At 39.1% G+C, this 19029-nt stretch overlaps 1 protein-coding gene across 2 annotated transcripts in view; it reads left to right on the top strand.

Moving 5' to 3' along the window:
• The first annotated feature begins 2129 nt into the window (after positions 1–2129).
• Positions 2130–19029, top strand: part of Ipo11 (importin 11) — a 219016-nt gene continuing 202116 nt past the window's right edge. For both annotated transcript variants that reach the window (XM_004623057.1, XM_023707125.1), the window contains exon 1: positions 2130–2317. The gene's annotated coding sequence lies outside the window, so the exon portion shown is untranslated. The remainder of the gene's footprint in view (positions 2318–19029) is intronic.

Genomic DNA, 19029 nt, shown 5'->3' with positions numbered 1-19029 from the left:
GCAATTAAAAAAATAAAATTTAAAACTAGCCATTTTACTTAATGTAACATCTATGAACCAGCAGTATTGGTATTCCCTGGAAACTCATTAGAAATGAAGATTCTCAGGCCATAGTGTCACAGAGAAGTTAGATGTTGGAACCTGTTGGAGGTCAAATGTGCTGAGTTTATGTCTCTTGGTACCTGAAGAATGGATATGAGGGCAGGAGGTTAAGAGTAGGAAAAGTTTGAGAGCAAGCTGAGAGACAGGAGGGCGACTGAAAGTGGTCTGAGGTTCTTCAAGTGCTTTCATACACGCAAAGGACCATGTGTCAGACCACTGTGGATCAGGATGATGCCAGCCTAGGAGGTTAGAGTAGTTGGCTGATATTGATTCAATGGAGAAGCAAGGTACTTAGTGGGGGTGTATGGTGCGCATCACTGATTTCAGTTGATCTCTAACTTCTAACGTAGATCAAAGGCATTGATCTATGCTAGAAGTTAGGAAGGGATAGGAATATGGGCCAGGGTGTTCTGGTCACCTACCTTTGCATCATCTGCTGGCCTAGCAAGGCTCACTGAACCAGGTGGTCTAATGATAGGACAATTTCAAGCTGTTCCTCTGTTTCTAAAGAGGCCTGGAGGCTTGGCTTCCTTGCAGTTTCTCTCCAACCACAGCTGTGATGTGTCACATCTTCTTTACTGACTCTTTGGAGAGACCTTTCTCTGCTCGTTAATTTCTAACTTAGCTGTCTATAATAGCATCTCAGATGCAGAGCATCAGGACCTGTTTTAAACAAGAGCTCTCTGGTTGTATGCATACCTAACGTTTGCGATGTATTATCTTTAAAAAAAAATCAGAAGAGAGTTTAAGCCAAAGAAAAAGGGCTCATAAGCTCATCTAAAAAGTGGAAAACCCTTTAATAAGTGGCATTTATTTCTGAAGATGGAAGTTTATGAGTGTACTGTTTGGTAACCAACTCAGCTTGCAACGAATTGAAATGTATCATCGTGGCAACAAATGCCTTTCAACATAATTGTAAAATGGCCAAGTTGAACTTTATATATCAATGTATTATGATTTTATCTTTTCCCTCTAATGGTGGTTTAGGTCATTTTTATGTATTTATTTATCTATTTTAAACAAAACAGCTTTGCATGATAAACTTACTTGTAATACAGAGCTTGCTTTTGTTTGGTTCAAATCTGTTTCTCTCTCTTTCAAATCTTAACGCTCCCATTTACTAGCGGCTTCACCTCAGGTGGGTTTCTTGACTGTTCTGTGCTTCACTTTCGTCTGTGAATGGGCCAACTAAAGCACTTACCTGATAGCATTCTGCGAATTAAGATAATTCACGTAAAGATCTTTAAACTGTTTTCATCAGCAGTAGGTGGGACATTGTCTAACGATAAGTATTTATTGTGAAAAAATTATTTACTTATAATCTTTTCTCCCCGTGTTTTCCCATTCATACTCTTTCTCTCCACAAGTCTTTTTTTTTTTTTTTTTTTCTTGAGATGGGGGCTTCCTACACAGTTCAGGATGGCCTTGAACGCAATATGTAGCCCAGGCTGGCCTCTGATTCGTGGCGCTCTTCCTGCCTCAGCCTCCCAAACGCTGCCATTATAGGCGTGTACTATTATGTCTGACTCAATTTGTCTTTGAAGATAAAAAGACAAAAACAAAAACAAAAAAAACTTTAGGTCACTAAGCTGGCTAGTAGCAGAAGCGAGCAGATTGGTCTTTTAAAATCTTTCCATTCTTGCTATTGCTCTGAAGTAGAGCGCCAGGGTAGTTCAAGAAGTTGAAAAAATAAATACTTGAGGTAGGGAGGCCTTACCGATGGGGTGAGATTCTTTTAGTAGCTTTTCGCTGCTGTGACAGACCCGTAGAAACAGCAGTTGATATCTACAAAAGGAAAGGCAAAGGGGCATTGATTAAAGCTTCAATCAGTCTTTGAATAGGGCTTCGCAGACCTGTGGTTTCCATGGTTACAGATCCCGCTAACACTGGCTCCCGGCAATTTACACTGCGCAGGCGCACATAGCTTATTTTGGACACCGGCGCCTTTCAGTTCGAAGAGCAAGCCCCGCCCTCCGCTTCCCGTAGTTTGCCTATCGCCTTTCACGAGCGCGGTGTGAGTCTGTGACGTAATATTGGCGCGCCGCTGTCGCTTGGAGTTGCGACGCAGAATATGGCGCGTTCCTAGGAGCCGCTCTTTCGGCATCGCCAGGCGGCAGCGTGTGGACTGGCAGTGTGAGGCGCGGGACTAACTGACGCCACTTCGTGTTGAGAAGTGGGAGCAGGAGGGCCGGGCCATTCCGGACCAAACCAAGCGGTGAGGCCCCCGGCCCGAGAGCCGCAGAGCGCCTGCGAGTGGAGGAAAGGGCTGGCTTGGGAGACCCGGGAGGCCAGGAAAGAACGTGGACTACTGGGAGGGGAGGGATACAGTAAGCGAGGCGAGGGCGGCCTGCGGGCTTGGCTCGCCGTGGGACCCCGGGAACCCGTATTTGCAGGGTCCTCCCGGGTCAGGCTGTCAGCTGGAAGCGGGGTTGTGTGGGAATCCGGATGCGGGATGCCAGGCGATGTGCCAGGCAGAGCAGAGTCGAGGGTGCCATTGTGGCTGCGGCTGGGGGCCAGGGTGGTACATTTATTTGGTGTTGGGGTATAGGTGGTGCAAATTTTGTGAGGATGTAGCGTGCTATAAACCGTTGTATAGGATTATATCATACACAATTTGGCTGTTAATAGTGTAGCAGTACAGTGAAAGTTTTAAACATGGATCCCTTTCTTGCTTTAAATAAAAAGTGAATGAAGTTATGCGTTTTCCACGAGGTGCTTCATGCTGAGGTGTGACTGCCAACGCTCAACTCTGACTTCTACAACTTTATGTTGGGGGATCCTTTGTGATTCAGCAAAACTGTTTTGAAGTGTTTTGCGTTTGTCATTTTCTTTTTGTGACATGGTGGTGAATGAGAGAAAATCTTATGCCAGAATTATTTGACATAGAACTGGTAAACTCTCTTTTGGTGGCCAGCATTGCAATTGACATACTCCCCCCTACTACAGTTGAAAAGAGCCCAGTTGCAATGCGGTGGAGCCCTGGAGATTTAGTTATTCTTCAGAAGGGAATATGGAAGAGCAATTGATAGCATAATGGTTTTTGCTCCGTGGATAGGGATTTCTGTCCTTCATTTCACTTTATTTTAGATTCAGTTCAGAGGCCTCAGGATAAGGGCAGCAGCAGTGCTGTATGATGCATCTATCACATGACATTTTCTTTTCTTTCTTTTTTTTTTTTCTTAAACTGAGAAAGTGTTTTGTTAAATTAGAATATGTTTCTATTGCTCGCAGTGAGATTGAGGAATTTTTCATGATGACATCTAGCCCTGGGTATACTAGAAACGATAAAATTGTGGTATTAGGTGGTGGCTATATATTACAGCCCCAAGATAAAGAAAATTCTCATAAAGGCATTTCATTTCACTAATGTTATTGAGGGATCTAAACAAATAGGTAAAAATTCATTAATTTTTAGAAAAATCTTTAGATTTTGTGGTATTATGTTTACTTTCAGAATCAAACCACAGTGCACACTAAGCCTAGCATGTTGCCTTTAAAATACACTGAAAAATTTGCCCAGAAAAAATATGTATTGCTAGCTTTTCTGGGATTAAAACTATACCTTTTTGGAAAGTTAATGTTTGATTACTTACCATTGTGTTATATTTATGTGTATCTGTACTTAATCTCACGTCTCCTAATTTAGTCGTGTTGATAGTGGTGGGATTTCTTTCTTTACACCAGTTTAATACTGTTGTTTCATTTCAGTGCATCTTAGGGAATGGTCTTGTGTTCAGTGCAGGTGTGAGTGGAGTGTCCTGGTTTGATTTTCTGAGTAACAAGCTATTACAGATAGCGCTATTACAGATAGCGCATAATTATAAGCTTTTTAAAGTTTTACTTGAATCTGTTCCTCATCCTTCATATTCAGATGTGATACGTAGCATCCCCTGAGATTTTGGTAGAAACACTCCATCTCAGATTTAATTTGACAGCCACTGAATCAGAATTTGCATTTTAATGAGATATCCAGATGACGTGAATGTTTATTAAAGCTTGATATGCACTATTTAGGTTGGTAAAAATTGACAATTGAGGTCATGCACCAGCCTGCGTGAATGTTATCATTTGTTTTAATCTGAAGTGAACTTATCTGGTTATGAAGTCTGGTTTATCTGGTTAAAACACTGTGACCCAGAAATAATAAATGACTTTCAAGAGGTCACACATGTAGATTCATGACCCAGAATTCTAATTCCTGGGTTTTCCTAATCACTGCTAGAATTCTTTTAAACTGAATCAAAATTTATGAATGAGAGCTGAATGTTGATTCAGCAACATTTATTGACCACTGGACAGGTAGCACAACAGTGCATTGTCCTTACCAACTGCTGTTTCTTGCAGTCACTGTTAACATGTGGTTTCCTTTTCACCTTTTAGTAGGTAATATATCCTTGTACTTTTCAGAGGAAGTGAAATACATTAGGCAGAGACTCCACTGCTTTTTTTCTCTGTCTTCTGCAAATAGCCTATGTCCATCTTTACTTGTGTTCAGAATATTTTTTACTTACAAGTAGTGTTTCATCCATGTATTAGTTTGTAAATGCTTCAGTAATGAAGTACCACAGACTGTTAGCTTAGAAGACAGAAATTTATTTTCTCACAGTTTGGAGTTAGGAAGCCCAAGGTCAAAGTGCACATAGGGCTGGTTTCCTGTTCCTGTTCTGTCCAGGGCTAGAAGATGCACATCACATAGCTGTACATGCACTTTGTCTCTTATAAGCACGGTACATCAGTTGTATTGGAGCAGCGTAGCACTTCATCATCTTAACTCTTTAAAAACCTGTCTCCAGATAACTTGTGGTACTAGGGTTAGGATTTCAGCATGAATTTTGTTGGAACTCAATTCATGATATAATACTCAGTTGTTACTCTTTCTTTTTTTCTTTTTGAGACAGGGTCTCGCTATGTAGCTCAGGCTTGTCTTGAGCTCACCATGTAGCCCAGGCTGGTCGTAAACTCACAATGATCTTCCTGCCTCAGCCTCCTGAGTGCTGGGATTATAGGTATGCACCACCCCAACTGGCACACTCTGTCGTTCTTAACTGGCACTAACTTGTAAGTGTTTAAGAACAGTACACTCAGGACTGGCGAGATAGCTTTCTGGACTCAGTGTTTGCCTAAGTTTAGTCAAGCGCAGGTACTGGGGTTCTCCCTGGCCTTACCTCCGCGCATGCTGAGCCACCACTGAGCTGCGTAGTGAGACCCTGTACCAAATACATGAAAAAAACAAAACAAAACCGCAAAGTGCAGTCCACTCAAAGTCTCTCTCATCATAAGTGAACTCTCACCTTAGATTCCTCTTCAGCTTTAGCTGTAATTATTTCCTGTACTTTTAAAAAGTTATCTATGTTCATTTTTTTGTGTCTCTTAATACTTTGAAGTTGCTAAATCCAATAGAACCTTTTTACACATTTGTCATTTTAACTTTCCTTCAGTTTTTCTTCTTACATTTCTGGGATGTCGTATTCCATCTCCCTCTTTTATCTTAGCCATTATTTGGTTTATTTTTGTCTTTTCTCTGACCCCATGAGATGTTTTACTCTGGAATACTATCTTCTGCTCTCTTCTCCCTTAGTTGATTCTCTTTGAATGGGTTCATCTCTGATGACTTCTATAATTTGATGATCCTCAAATCTGTGTTTTTAGTACAGATTGTTCTTCAATCCTGATGCATTGTGATAATTTTTAGATTCCTTAAGTTTGTGTCAAAAGTTATATATTTTGTCTTTCTTGGCATTCTCTTCTTCCTATGATCCTTACACGTACCGTTTAGAGAAGCTCGACGTATTATGTTATGTGCTACTTTTCTTCCTTCTACCCTCAAACTATATAAATATTTATATCTTTTTGGAGGCAACACTGGGGATTAAGCCCAGGGCCTTGGGCTGTACCACTGAGCTACATCCGTGGCCTTTATTTAGGTTTTTGTGTAAACCTTAATGATTTCTTTATTTCTAAGCATGTATTCCATTCTTCCTTACTCTGCCTTTTCTGTAGGTAGATTGTGGTAGTGTTCTGCAGTCCTTCTGTGCAAGGCTTCAGATTAAAATCCCAGTTATCTAGTTTAGCAAATAAGGACCTTAGTGATTCAGACCTTACTTGCTTTTGTCTCAGCTTTTGCTCATGTTCTGTTCCATTTGCCTTGTTCTTCAGTTTTGTGCTGAAATATGTACAATTTTTCAAGTTAGTATTTTTTTTTTTTTTTTAAATTAAGACCTCTGTATGCCTAGAAGTACCTTTACCTATCTAATAACCAGCAATTCATAGCATGCACTCATTTGGGTAATCACTACTTAACTTTTAGGACCCAGCAGAGGTGCTGCTTTCTTCTCTGGGAAGCCTTTCCCACATTCCTTAGGGTAAGCTAGATCCTCCTGTTATTATTTTTCACCAAAAACAGTCATCACAGCCTCTATGTTATATTGTAATTGTTTGTTCCTTTTCTTCTGTAGACTTGAATGCAAAAATACGCTATTTATATTTCTTTCAGGATAGTGCCTGACCAGTAGAGGCTACATACTGCAAATGTAAATTGAGTTACAGGAGGTTTTAAGGGAGGGATGCTACATTCTTTTGAAGGTAGACTGAGTAATTTTGAAAAGTGAGATGTTTGTGTACTTTTTGTGATTTTTTTTTTTTTTTGCAGAGATTGGTATTTATTTAGAAGATTTATTTAACGGTTATTTATTCATCATTTTCATATGTTCCAGGTACTATTCTAGGTTCTAGAATATTGCTTTGAACAAATAGAAGTCCATGGACCTTAAATTTTAGCCAAGAGCCTGAACTATAAACATGTTGCACATATTAAAATATCAGATAATAGTATTGCTTCTTTAAAATTTTATTTTTTTATATATTTAGTATAGGGTGTGCTGGGTCTCACTACATGGATCATACCTTAGTGATCCTCCTGTTGTCTCAATCGCCATCTCAGTGCATCCCGTAGCGGGGTGGCATGGTAAGCCGGGGAATATGATCCTGGTCCCTGTGTCCATCTAAGCAGACGCTTTAATCTGCTGAGCTATCTGGCTAGCCCTTCAGGTAGTAGTTTTTTTGTGCAAAAAATTTTTGCAGGTTCTCAAGATCAGAGATGTGGGGTTCAGGGGTGAGTTTTATTTTTTCCTCTTGTGGTACTGGGAATCAAACCTTAGTATGCTCCATTGATGAGCTGTATCATCAACTTCTTTTTGAGTTTTTGTTAGACACGGCCATGCTGAGTTGCCCATGATAGCTTTGAATTTATGATCTTAATGCCTTAGCCTCTAAAGTATCTGGGATTACAGGTGTGGCATCCAAAAGTTTTTGACTATGCTTCAGTTATGGATTATAAAGCCACTCATGGTCATGCATGCCTGTGCTCCCAACAGCATGCTTATAGTTCTAACCTTTAGGAGACTAAGGCAGGATGATGAAGGTTGTAGGTCTGCCTGGGCCACAGATCAAGTTCAAGGTCAGCTGAACTACAAAGTGAGACTGTCAAACAACTGAAACAATAACAAAAATGTAGGGAGTATAGTGGATTAAATTGAATTTAGACTCTGTTGTTATTCCAATTCATTTTACTCAAAATGAGGCTTATAGTTTTTCCTTCCTTTTTCTTTATATCAAAAAGGAAACTTTCAAAGAAGCACAAAAATAAAAGTAAAATCAGTAAGCATAATCAGTAGTTTTTTTTAACTGATGGATTTTTTTATGCTTATCTACAGTTAAACATGTATCAGAAGGTGGTGGTGATGTCATTTGTGGTTTTAAGGAATATATTACATGTAACAGTACCTTGGAGGACTTGGGCTGCAGATAATAATGTAATTTACAGGAATTTACACTACTGAAACAATGCATATCTTCCTTTCATCCCTTCGTGGGAAGGCTCCTGTGCTGTATGCTAAATGCTTTGTGCTCCTGTACTTTGTCAACTGGGCTAATCTCTGGCTTTTTATTCACTCAGTGTCCATTCTTCTGGAAAAATTTAGAGCTTTTGATTCTCAGTGCGACTTTTCTAATAGCTTGCATTTTGCTTTTTTTTTTTTCCTGCTTTCTGAACATCCATCCTTCTTTTAAATGTAGAATACTATGATGGATCACTAGGTGATTTCATTCCTCATATCACTACCCTGTTCCTCATCCAGTTTCTTATGCTTCCTTTATACTAAAATATTGCTTACCTTATTACCTTTTATTACATTGCTTCCTATTTACTTTGACTAAATCTCTTCATAGCTTTTCACATTTTTACAGAGTATGTTTGTTTTCTTTTTAAATTAGTTAATAATTCATGTGTTTGGCACAGAGTCACTGCTCAGTGTACCCTGGGGGGCGGGGGCGGGGTGGCATGTGGTGCCAGGAATCGAACCCCAGTCCCCGTGCTTGCCTAAGCAGGCACTTAGACTGCTGAGCTATCCTGCTGGCCCAGGAGTACTTTTGTTGCGTTTATCCTTTGAAGGGGAGACAGTGCTATGAAAAAGTTCTTTGGTTGTAATGCTTTGCCTCAATGTGATGTATTTATTTTCATGTTTCAACTTTACTTGCATTAAAAATTACTCTTTAAATGCCAATTCGTTTATTTCCAAGAGTTCGATGTTCTTTCTGCTATCTGCTTGAACCTAGAAGACTGTACTGCATTTCCAGATGATTGTTCTGGCTTAGTGACCAGTGCAGTGTCCAGAGTTTTGCTCTTCAACCCTCCTTGAGGGGAAAACATGCCTGGTGCATGCTCTTTAGGGTGTGGTGCTTATTTTTTACCACGAGGTGGTGCTGCAGTTATGCTTTTTTTTTTTAACGTCCTTATAGGTGGTAGTCAAAATAGCACATTATCTGCTAAAGAAACAAGTTGATATGGGAAATGTCATGGAGAAGACTCAGAAATGAAAATAAAGACACTGTGTATGGCTAACAAAAAGTTACTTTTGTTTTATGCCATGGAAATGCAGTGTATACAAGTAAATAATAAATTAGAATTCTTTTTGATTATTTTGATCTTTTCCAGATTATTAAATATTTCAAACTGTTGTCTTTATAAATACCAAATAATAAGAATATTAAGTGCCGGTCCTGTGTGCAAAAAAAAAAAAAAAAAAAAAAAAAGAATAGTAAGTGCCTTGTAAAGATGACTATTCAGTGCTAAGACTGCAGTTTCATTACAAGACTAGGAAGTCTCTAGAGAGGAAAATTGTCTCAGTAAACATTCTGACAGTGTGATGGAACTGTTACCTACTTTTGTTCCTGAGGACGAAGTGTATAAGCTTTCCTGAGCTGTTATGATGACAGTACAATTATTGATCATATTTCCTGCTTCCATATGATATTTTTAATATATTGCCATGGTTTCTTGATATGTGATTAACAAGAAAAAATATAACTTTTAGCTGTTGAGAAGTTAGAAATATTTTAGGAAAAGAGAAAGCAAGGAAATACCTCTCTCTGGAAATACCTTCTTGATATATGTTTTGTTTTTACATATATGTATGTCTGTTCTCTAAAATGGATTTTTAAAATAGAGCAATAATTCAGTCTATAAAATTTACCTGGGGGCCTGGCCCTAGCTCAGTTCTTTAAGTGGCTGCTTCCACAAAGCTGTCAGCCTCAGGTTGCTGTAGTTCGATCCCCACAACACTCCAGCCCGCAAAAAGTGCCCTGAAGGCATTTGACGAGCAAAAAAAAAAAAAAAAATTTACCTTTGGACAGCATATATTTTTAATGTATTCAGAATTGTGCAATCATCATTGCAGTTAACTTTGGAATATTTTCATTATTTTAGATAGAAACCATATTCCATCAGCACTCACACCACTTCCCCCTGCCCTCAGCTATGGGACCACTTACCTACTTTTTTTTTTTTTTTTTAAATAAATAGACTAGTCTAATGGCCCGCCAAATAGCTCAGTGGATTAAGGCGCCTGCAAGCAGGTGCAGGGGCTAGGGGATTGATCCCTGGGCCTGCTGTGCTGGCCCCACCCCCAGGTCATGCTGAGACAGACATTGAGACTGGGCGTGGTGGCGCACACCTGTAAACCTAGCTCTTGGGTGGCTGTAAACAGGTGGATCACTACGAGTCTGATCTAGTAGTGAGACCCTGAATACCCTGTAGATACCCCCCCCAAAAAAAAACCCAGACCAATCTGTTTTTTTATGTGGATTTTTCATAATCGACATGAAATGCCATAGGGAATACATCAGTGCCCTTTTTGATTAACACGAAGATAGAAATAAAGTATATGGAGATATCTTTACCCAATATGTAGAAAATGTTATTAAATGCAAAACATGCAAGGGATGATCAACAAATATGGTGATGTTGGGCTGGGGAGATAGCTTGGCATTCTAAGTGCTGCCTGGCAAGCACAAGGACCCACGTTGGATCCCTGGTACTGTGAGCCATGTCAGTCCCGTGCCATGCTAGCCCCAAAGTTGGGCGCACACTTGTAATCCCAGTGCTGGGGAGGCTGAGACAGGACGATCATTACAAGTCTGAACTGCATAACGAGACCCTGTATCAAATAAATAATGATCACATTCGCTATCTGTGGAATTACTGTCTTATTCTATCTCCTTGAACATTTTGAACAACTACCAGACTTTTCCTAAGAGACTTGCCATTTTTACCTTTGTACCAACAATACATAGGGTTCCAATTTTTCTTCGTTACCAGTTTCCTCTTATTATTTTTGTTTCTTTTGCCAGTGCTGGGGGTTGAGCCACTTGTGGGTGTTAAGTAAGTGCTGTATCACAGAAACAAGCCTTCAGCCTATTCTATGGCTTTCTGATTATAACCATGGTAGTATAAAGTCATTGTATGAAGTCATTGTAGTTTTGATTTATTTACATTTCCCTAATGCTAATAAGCATTTTTTTCACATGCTTATTGATCATTTCTGTATCTTGGTGTAGCTCTTGTTTAAATTTTTTGTCTACTTGTAAAATTGGGTTATCTTTCCATTATTGAGAAGTAAATATTTGTAAAAACATATTCTGCATTCAAGTCCCTTAGATACTTGATTAGAATTTTCTCTGATTCTCTGGGTAGTCTTTATATTCTTGGTGATGTCATTTGGTGAGAGTTTGAATTTTGGTGAACTCATGTGCTCCCAACTCCCCTTTGTTTTCTTGTGTTTTGGTGATTGTGTTTGAAAACACTTGTCTAACTCCAGGTTATTGGTATGGTTTGGATGTGGCATGGCCCCTAAGGGCTTATGTGTTGAAAATTTTGTTCTCAGGTGGTAATGTTGGGAGATGGTGTGGAACTTTAAGGATATATAACTAGCATCGGGTCTTTAGGTCATTGTGGGAGATATTCTCAGAAGAGAATAACATAGCACATGTGAGATTAATGAGCTCTTCAGATATTTATGCACTCTCATGAAGCAGTTTGTTACAATGGCAGATCTGACTTGCTCTCTGGTGTCTGTTTTGTGATGTGACCTTTTACTCCTACGTGTGCTCCCAGTGGGGCCTCCTGATCTTAGACTTGTAGCCTTAAAAACTGTGAACTAAATGAATTTCTTTATAAAGGTACCCAGCCTCAGGTTTTTCATTGTAACAGTGAAAATAATACTGTTATGAAGATCTATTCCTAGATTTCTTACAAGAGTTTTACAGTGGTTTTTTTTTTTTTTTTTGTTTATTTTTGAGAGAGGGTCATGCTATATAGCTCAGACTGGCCTTGAACTTACTGAATAGCCTAGTCTGGTTTTGAACTCTCAGTGATCCTCCTGCCTCAGCCTCCTGAGTACTGGGATTACAGGCAAGTGCCACCATGCCTGGTTTACAATGTTATTCTTACATTTAACTGTATGCTCTAGTAGAGTTAATATGTGTGTATTGTCTAAGGAAGAGTTCCATGTATTCTTTTGGATGTGGATATTTGGTTGCTCTAGCACCATTTGTTGAAAAGAGTAGTCCTCTGCTGAATTGTGTTGGCATTCTTGAAAGTCAGTAGGCTTTACAGTCTTTTTTTTTTTTTTTTTGGCGGAACTGGGGATTGAACTCAGGCCCTTGCACTTGCCAGGTAAGCATTTATTCTACTGAGCCATCTCCCTGGCCCTAGTTAGTAGGCTTTAAATGTGAAAGTTTATATCTAGACTTTTGTTTCATTGACACATATGTCTGTCCTTATGCAAGCCCCACTATCATTATTACTGTAGCTTTGCAGTGCAGTAAATTTTGAAATCGAAAAGTGTGACTCTTCTAATATATATCTTTAAAAAGATTGTTCTCTCTGGGATCCTTGCATTTCCATACATATTTTAATATCAATTTTTATTCCTTGCCAAAAGAAAAACCAGAAGGGATGCTAATGAGGACCTCATTGAGTCTGTAGATCAGCTTGTTTTCTTTTTCTTTTTCTTTTTTTTTTTTTGTTTGGCGGAACCGGGGATTGAACTCAGGCCCTTGCACTTGCCAGGGAAGTGCTTATTCCACTGAGCCATCTCCTTGGCCCTAACTTGCTTTCTTAACAATGTATATATCTTCCAATTATACATGTGGGATGTCTTTTCATTTACTTGCGTCTTTAATTTCCTTCAATAATACTTTGTAACATTTTAAAATGTACAAAATTATACTTAATTTTTCCTAAGTATTATTTGTGTAAAGAATATGACTTGTATGCCTAATGAGAGTCACATGGAGAGAAAACATTCTCTCAGGCTTTCACAGAGAGCATATTGGCCAAGCAGTGGCTGTGACTCATCCACATGGCTGACACTGACAAAGGTTCTACAATCTGAGGTACAGGATCTCAGGATAAATCCTGAGGGGATTTTACTGACCTTATCAGACCCAAAAGCGACAACTTTTGTTGCATAGGTCCTGCTTTACCTTGGTCTTAACCGTCCAGCAGAAAATTATAAAAATGAAATATAAGAAGTAAAGCCATGCTGTTATGCTGAGCTGTAGGGGACTCAGGTCAACAATTTCTGACATTGCCAGTGAAGTGGAAGACCCGATACTATTATGGGCTACTGGACTCTTTTAGAATATTTTGCTGAGTTTACACACCTATAATATTCAAATAACGGAACTTAACAAAAAAAGGGGATACAGATGAATATCCATTTTGTATCTGTGTATTCATAGTGGTTAGGATAGATATATAGTTACATTCTCTTAATAAATAGAGGGATTTGTTCTAATGGTGTTTGTAAATAGGTTATCATGACCGCATCTTGTACAGCTATTAACCACTAGGAAGAATGTATGTAGTGTGTTAATTATTGAAACTGTCCTACCAATTTGGTTTGAAACTGTCTCATTGCTATTTGTTTCTCAATTATGGAGAAAAAAAAAAGAATATGACTTGTAGATATGAGTAGGATTGTTTTGGTTTAATTTTCAGGTTATTGTTGGAAATACAACTGATATTTATATGCTTTTATATACTACAACCATAATGTATTCTGATGGTTTAATGGATTCCTTAGGATTTTCATTGTACAAGATTATGTCACCTGTGAATAGAGATAGCTTTATTTTTTGCTTTTTAATTTGGATGCTTTTTCTAATTTATTTGGCTGGAATCTCTAGCACACTGTTGAATATGTAAAGAGAGTAGACACTTTGGTTTTGTTACTGATCTAAGGGAGAACCACAGTATTTATTATGATGTTAACTGTGGGTTTTTTATAGATATACTTTATTTAAGCAACTTTCTTTTATTCCTAGTTTATTCTGTGTGGCTTTTTGAGAGGACAAGATCTTGGGCTGGGCTTGAACTCACTGTGTAGCCCCGGTCTGACCATGGATGCCTGGCAATCTTCCTATGTCAGCCTGGGTGCTGGATTTACAGGCCTATGCTGCCTCATTGTCTCACTTACTTTTCTCTTGTTGCTGGGACAAAATATCTGACACCCAAAATTAAGGAAGGAAAGATTTAGTTAGCTCACAGTTAGTGGAGGTTTCAGTCCATACTCAGCTGACTCCAAGACAGAGTGGCACGTGGTAGAGGACAGTGGTCCATGGTGGCAGAAAACAGCAAAACAGCAAGAGCAAAAGGGAAGAGTAGCAGCAACAACAGCAACAGAGAGCAAGTCAGTCTCTCTTATGTTGCATTCAGGCTATCTGCCCCAGACCTGGTGTAGCATGCACGCCCATACTCCCAGCAGCACTCACTTCCATGCTCCCAGTATGGATCATGAATTAATCACAGAGTCTAGAAGTCTGCCCCATGACTAACCCAACTCATTGCTTTTTCTTCCCTTGCCTTCCAGCTGCTGGTAACATAGGCCTATGCTGCACAGGGCACCTAGCTTTTTTTAAGTTGTGGTATTTTAGCTCCATTTTCAGTCATTTCAAAGTATCATTTCCCTGTGATTTTTTTTTTTTTGACCTGTTATATAGAAGTGTGTTGTTCCATTCTTATGGATCTGTGAATTTTGTTTCCTTTTCCTTTTCCCTCCCTTTTCCTTCCCCTGACTTCACTTCCTCTCCCATTTCCTCCCCTCCCTTCCTCTACTCTCTCCTCCCTTCCTCTCCTTCCTTTTGAGACAGGGTCATACTGTGTAGTCCAGGCTGGTCTCAAACTTGTGATGCCCAGCCTCAACCTCCAAATGCTGGGATTTCAGTTGTGCGTCACCATGGCTGGCACATTTGTGAATTTCTCACATGCCATTCTGTTATTGATTGTGATTGAGAACATATTTGTATGATTCAGAGTCTTGTATGATTCAGTCTAAATTGATGGAGTCTTGTCTTGTGCTTAGTGTATGGTCTATCCTGGAGAACGTTCCATGTGTTACTTGAGAAGAATGTGTGCTATCTGTGCTTTTGGGTGAGTCTTCCATAAATGTCTGTTAGAACTGGTTTTAGCATAATGTTGTTTGGAACTTATTTTCTTCCCAGTTCTTCCATCTATTTTTGAAAGTGGAGTATTAAAGTCTTTAGCAGTTATTATTCCTGGTTTGGTACCCCTGCATTTTGAACCTGCTGGTGTGGGCACAGTTCAGCCCATTGGACCTGCTGCCTTTTGGCAGCCCTGACCCAGGTGTAGTGCCTTGGTAGCATTCCGGATCTCTGACTCTGCTTACCTATGACAGGGCTGCTGTAGCACTAGCTGAAGTGAGTGGGAAACACTGCTTGACTGCTGAGTCCTGGGAGAGATTGCAGCCTTAGGCTTGGAGTGGGGCTGAGCAAGAACCTGGTGTTCTTAGCTTTGCCTAGCTAGGGTAAAGCTTCTGTCTCACTGGAGTAAGGGGAAGTGTTCCTGGCTCATATGCCACAGATTCTTGCTGTTCTTACCAAGGCTTAGTATTTCTTGCATGTGTTTCTCCATTTGCTCTGCTCACATGACAGTTTGTGGAGTTTGGCTGCTTTTTATAATTCTCATCAGTGAATTTGTTTTGCTGTGGGTGGGCTCTGTAAGCTCCTCATGCTATCATTCAAGAGAGAGAAGTATTCTCTCTGCTATTTCTTGTAGAAGTTCAGGCTTGCTTCGACTAAGGTTGAACATTTTTGGTGTTGAGGAGTAAAGCTATATAGTTTTACTGCATTACGTCAAGAGGCACCTAAGGTCAAGTTGTGGTGCTGTGTTGATGACAAGTTTGCTCTCTATATTAAGGTGGTGACTCCTTCATTTTAGATTATTTCTTCACTGAATTTAGCCACTGATCTATGGGATGGTACTGGGACACACTACAAACATTCTATTGTCCAACAACTGTTCTTTCACTTAATGGTCAACTTCACTTCACTCTGGCAAGTTTTAGGATTTTGAAGTGGTCTTTTGGTTTTTACCTACAATCATACCTCTTTTCTAAGTTGGTCAGCTTTCTACTTGAACATTTAATAGACTCAGTGGGAGTATTGTTTGCACAGAAAGTAAGGATATATACAGATAATTAGTATAAAGAAAATTGTGACTGAACTTAAATCACTTTGGCTCTGAGAGGTCTATTTGTTGGGGGCAAGAAGAGGTGCAGAGGTTTGTCCCCCTGCCCCGTATTTAGTGTCTCCCCCTCACCCCCGTATTTAATGCAGGGTCTATAGGGCCTACACTACGTAGTGATTCTCCTGTTTTCAGCCTCCCTAGTGCTGGGATTACAGGTGTGGGCCACCACGCCCAGTCTCAATCGCCATCTCAATGCGCCCCACAGGTGGGGCTGGCACCAGCACGGCAGACCCAGACCTGAGATCAAACCCTGGCTGCTGTGCTCTGCCTAAGCAAGCACTTTAGTCCGCTGAGCTATCAGGTCGGCCCTTAGGTGCAGACTTTTTTTTATGAAAAATTTTATATTTCCAACTGTAGGCCACATTTGGAGTTTGAGCCACTCGTATTTTTGAGCCACTCATGTTTTTGTAGAATTACACTCTGGGTTTCAACTTGTGTGCTGCAATCATTATGCAGTTTGTTTTCATAAGTGTAGTTCCTTCACCCCACAGATTTTACACAGACAACAGAGACTTTCTGATTCTTAATGTCCAAAAACTATTGCAGTATCTGACACAAGACTTATGCTTCAGGATTGGTGCAGTACCTGGGAACAGTTGGTGGACTGAACTCTTCCTTCGAGACTTCTTGGGAGCAAGGATTAGAGAAAGGGGAGGAGAGGACAAGACAGGCGTATCAGTATTTATGTGCAGAACTCCAGTAGGCCAAGATGCTGGTGAGAGAGGTTGGAAGGTCTAGCAGCTTCTGTTAGAACAGGTAACTGGTGTGGGTAAGTGGGGCATAACGAATACGTAAGGTTTGCTTCACTTACATGAAGGGTTAAAGAAATAAGTGTGTGTTTGTGTGAGTTCTGCAGTCTGCACTTAGGGCAAGTTGCTTTCAGGGGCTGGCGTTAGTCTGTGATTTTATAAATACTATTGTAACCCCCAAAAGAAACCCTCACTGTGGTGGTGGGTAGGATGGAAATGAGTGAGTTCTGATAGAACTTTTTTCATCTATTCTATTAGTCATATATTCTTCCTGTCCTGTGGTTTATGTTTGGCATCTATCTATCTATCTATCTATCTAGCTATCTATCTATCTAGCTATCTATCTATCTATCTCAATCCAGGTGCTTCTTTTGCCCTGTAATCTTTTATGATCTTTTGCCTACTTCCCCAACTTTATCTAGTACCCCTTTTCTCTCTTCTATGTGTTGGTCATACTGGAGTCCTTAACAGTATTTCTGAATCTTGAATTATTTTTTCCCTGTTCTGGAACTGTGTCTTCAGGTCCTTGCATGGCTGGATCTCTGTTGTCATTCATGTTTAAAAAAATTCACTTCAGGGAAGCCTTGTCTAAATATCCAATCTGAAGTAACACATTTAGTCTCAGTCAATCTTTAATGTTATTTTCTTTATATCCCTTCTTTGTTTTTTTTTTATTTTTAAAAATCTTTTAAAGATTTACCATTAGAATTTAAACTGCATGAAACAGACAAAAGTTTTGTTGAGTGCTAGGTTTTTTGCATCTAGAGTGGCGCCTGGCACATAGCAGTCTTACTGAATCCTCTCATAGCTGCTATGTGCTTCATTGTGAGGTACTTCATTGTTCAAAATTGCTCACTTTTCTTTATTCAGCAGAGATTTTAAAACATACTCTGTTCCTGGCATCAAAGAGATGCCTCACATGTTTTATTACTATTTTAGAAAGGCAATGTAAAGTACTGATTAAGATTAGCGGCTTTGATGTTCAAAGCCAAACATTTCTGTATTAGCTATGTTGTGATCTTGGCAAGGTAAATTTTCTGATCCTTTATTTTTCCTATACCCCCAAAATGAGAATGAATAAGAATCATCTAGGATTCTTACTAGGAATAGGTGAATAAAGAAGCACTTGGCGTGGTGCTGGCATATAACCTATGTTGAGATGTTAGGTTTTTTTTTTTTTTTTTTTTTTTTAAACTTATTTTAGCTGCTGTTCTTGTATTGCTTAGGAAAGAACCAGTAAATTTCTGACAGCATTTCACCTGTTGAACTGTAAACCAGCGGCTCACCCTTCTTTTATATGAATGTGTAATTGATGCTAGTGTGTTTTCTCATGCACTGCATTGATAGTTAAACTGGACTTTCAGGTGTACCTCTGTTGTAGATCTTCTGATGTTGTGCTTCTTAGGTGTGGTGGTGCACACCTGTAATCCTAGCTCTAGGGAGGCTGAGGCCAGAGAATTGCCATCAGTTTGAGGCCAGTCTGGGCTACATAGTGAGTTCAAGCTCAGCCTGAACTAAATAGCAAGACTTTCAAAACACAAAAACATAGGTGTGCTTTAAGGGTTAAATATATACAGGATATTTATCACTTACTATAAGTATTTTAAAAATATTGGTTATGTATTGAAATGAACATTTTAGATATATTGAGTTTAATGTACTATTAAAATTAGTAGCATGTGTTTCTTTTTCTACTTAATGTGGCTTACTAGAAAGTGTAAACTAAATGGCATGCTTTCATGTCTTGCATTATCTTTCTTCTAGACAGAACAGCATACTGCTTTCCTTTTTGAAGTGTTTTTAAGGGCTTCTACAGAGTGAGTTTCTCTTACATAGCCTATTTTTGAAATCACATATTACCATTAAGTTCTCTAACATCACTGAAAATCTATTTCATCTGTTTTCAAGTGCTGAAAAATACAGAAATTTAATATTGTTAAAGGAACCCTTAATTAGAGAGGGAGATAATAAGGCATTGTGGCCAGTTTTTATAAGTAGTCAAGAACAGAGTATTAATTTAAAATTTTAGTCCAGTTTTATTGATCCAAGTATGGTCTTAAGATGATGAAAAGACATTGTTATATGTATTTTGTATTAGCTTTGCTAAAATTGTAATATTTTGGTTCAAGCTTCTTTAATCAATGGGATTATACTTGTTGGTTGATTTAATTGTAACTTCGAGCAAATGAAGTTATTTTGGCTGTATTCTGCATGGGTTAATGACTGTCCAATTTTTTTTTTTGACCAAATTTTGACAGTAATGTTCTTCCATTTTACATTTTCTTTTTTTTA

This window comes from Octodon degus, unplaced genomic scaffold, assembly GCF_000260255.1.
Source record: "Octodon degus isolate 3935 unplaced genomic scaffold, OctDeg1.0 scaffold00001, whole genome shotgun sequence".
NCBI classification, from domain to species: Eukaryota; Metazoa; Chordata; class Mammalia; order Rodentia; family Octodontidae; genus Octodon; species Octodon degus.
Note: the sequence above shows the minus strand (reverse complement) of the source record. Positions and strands in the feature narration are given on the sequence as shown.